The 3,066-nt window shown below is 38.1% G+C and overlaps 1 non-coding gene across 1 annotated transcript; it reads right to left on the reverse strand.

The window, feature by feature from the left end:
• Nucleotides 1-2,681: 2,681 nt before the first annotated feature.
• LOC141568389 (small nucleolar RNA U13) lies at nt 2,682-2,785 on the reverse strand. The gene has a single exon (XR_012491533.1). It is a non-coding gene; the product is annotated as a small nucleolar RNA U13 (small nucleolar RNA).
• Between the last annotated feature and the right edge of the window lie 281 nt (nt 2,786-3,066).

Below are 3,066 nucleotides of genomic sequence, written 5' to 3' on the forward strand. Positions count from 1 at the left end.
GGTAAAGAAAGAAGTCATTGAGGGCCAGATCAGGTGAGTAGGGAGGGTGTTCCAATACAGTTATTTATTTCCTGGCTAAAAACTCCCTCACAGACAGTGCCGTGTGAGTTGGTGCATTGTCGTGATGCAGAGCTATGAATTGTTGGTGAAAAGTTCAGGTCATTTTCATCTGACTTTTTCACGCAGCCTTTTCAGCAGTTCCAAATAGTAAACTTTGTTAACTGTCCAGTTGCTACGAATTCATAATGAATAATCCCTCTGATATCAAAAAAGGTTAGCAACATTGTTTTGACTCTTGATTTGGACTGACAGAACATTTTTGGCCATGGAGAATTGGCTCACTTCCATTGTGCACTTTAACGCTTCAAGGTCCTAGTTGGTACACCCATGTTTCATCACCGGTGATAACACGGCCCAAAACATTGTCTTGCCTCTCCAAAATGTCTTGGGAAATTTCGACTTTCCTTTGCTTTTGTTCATCAGTGAGCTCCTTCGGGACCATTTTTGCACACACCTTTCTCATGCCAAGACTTTCAGTTAAGATTTTCCTAACTGTTTCTCTACCGATGTTTACTTGGGCTGCTATGCCCCTCACAGACAACTGACAGTTTTGACGCACAATTCGATGAAGTTTTTCAATGCTTTCAGCAGTTTTGCCCGTTACTGGCCACCCTGACCTCTCTTCATGGGTGACGTGTTCTCTCCCCTCAGAAAAACGTTTAATCCATTTGTACACTGCCTTTTTCTTCATGGAATTATCCCCATAAACTTGGACTAACATGTCCCTGATTTCACTTCCACTCTTGCCAAGTTTAACAAGAAATTGAATGTTTGTTTGTTGCTCTAATTCAAGCTCAGACATTCTCACGACAGCACACAAAAACACACAACAATAATGAACGCCACAACAGCACACATCGACACAAACACAGCTGTGAGACACTGATATACCAAGGTTATGAAACCTTACTGAGCTGTTTGTACAGTTCTGCCAATGTAAGTGCATGGTAGCAAGTTCGTGAACTTAATTGTATATATATGTGTGTGTGTGTGTGTGTATATATATATATTTGATTATCAGAGATATCATAAAGTATTTCTTTCTCTGTCTGACTTATTTCACGTAGCATAATGCCTTCAAAGTCCATCCACGTTATTGAAAATGCCAAGATTTCATATTTTTATGGCTAAATAATATTCCATTGTGTGTGTGTAAATACATACATATATATGTGTATATATATATATATATATATATATATATATATATATATATATGTATATATCCATTTATTTATCTATTCGTCCATCACTGAAGATGAGGAGGGAGGGCATTTGGGTGTAAGGAACAACAGGAAAGAAAACAAGGTTGTTTCTACACTGCTTTTGTTTTCTTTGGGTAAAAACTCAGAGTGGAATTGCTGGGTCATATGGTAGCTCTGTTTTTAATTTTTTGAGGAGGAGCCTGCATGCTGTTTTCAATAGTGGTTGCACCAATTTATATTCCCACCAACAGTTCACAAGAGTTCTCTTTTCTACCATCCTTTCCAATACTTGTTATTTCTAGTCTTTTTGATAATAACCATTCGAATAGGTCTAAGATAATACCTCATTGTGGTTTTGATTTGTATTTCCCTGAAGGTTAATGATATAGAACATATTTTCCAGTACCTATTAGCCCTCTGTATGCCTCTTTAGAAAAATGTCTATTCAGATCTGCCCATTTTTAAATAAGATTTTTTTTTTTTTGCTATTGAATTGTATGAGTTCTTTCTTTAATTTGGGTATTAGCCCATTATTGGATATATGATTTGCAAATATTTTCTCTGAATTAGTAGGTTGCCTTTTCATTTTTTTTTTCTTTCTTTTTTTCATTTTTTTCATTTCATGTTTTTGTGAGCTCCTATAAGGGCAGTCACTATATTTCAGTCTCTTCCTGAAAGTCAAGGGGATATTAATCCCTCGGCAGGGCCCTACGTCCCTGCATGGTACTCCTGACACAAGTGGGAACAAAGTCCTGACGCACAGGTTCAGATAGAGTTAGTAACACAGCTTTATTTGGGAACCAATGTCCCCCCAGAGGCCAATGCTCTGGTAAGCACAGAAGGTTATACAGAATAGAATAGTATTTAATAATGAACCAAGTCTCAGAGTCAAATTGAGTTGGAGAAGGTCCTTTGTCTGGGAGAGGCGACTGGGCTCACGACATGTCTGAGGCAAGCTGATGTTGCAAAGAAGAGCTTCGGAGACTCCGGGTAATACTGCTTGCACCTTGCAGAGGACTCTTGGATGGCCCAGATGAACATCCTAGAGGATCATTCTGGAATGTCTCACTCAGAGTCTCACAGAGGGTCTGAATAGGAGTGCCCAGTTGGACCACTCATGGCATTGCTCTGGAGTTCTGCTTTTATCCTCTTTTCCTTGGACTTGTTTACTTCTTAGGTAATAACCAGAAGTTGTTTGCCAGGAGTTGTTTATCTCTTAGGTGACAACCTGAAGTTGTTTTGGTGAACGTGTATATCACTCAATTTTGTTATGCTCAGTTTCACACAAAAACGTGTTTTACTTCATTCTTATCAGTCTCACCCATGTGCGGTCATAGGCCTGTCCCTACTAGTAAACAACTTGTTTTGCAAACCTCAATCCAACATATGTAATACATTTTGTATGCTCTATACACACGTCAGACAGGTGATGTGCCAATGTCATAACAAGGTTTGAGGGAGGCACATCTCATACAAGAGGGTAAACAGCCAATCATCATGCTTATAAACTACAAAAGGATCTGCTTTTTCATTTTCTTGATGGTTTCCTTAGTTGTGCAAAACTTTTTAGTTTGATGTAGTCCCACTTGTTTATTTTTGCTTTTGTTACTTTTACTTTTGGTGTCAGATTCAAATAATCATCACCAAAACCAATGTCCAAGAGCTTTCTGTCTACGTATGGTTTCAGGTTTTATGTTCAAGTCTTTAATTCATTTTAAGTTAATTTTTGTGTATGGTGTAAAATAGCAGTCCAATTTAATTTTTTTTTCATGTAGTTGTCCAGTTTTCCCAACACCATTAA

The sequence above is a fragment of the Rhinolophus sinicus genome, linkage group LG13 (genome assembly GCF_036562045.2).
Source record: "Rhinolophus sinicus isolate RSC01 linkage group LG13, ASM3656204v1, whole genome shotgun sequence".
Classification (NCBI taxonomy): domain Eukaryota; kingdom Metazoa; phylum Chordata; class Mammalia; order Chiroptera; family Rhinolophidae; genus Rhinolophus; species Rhinolophus sinicus.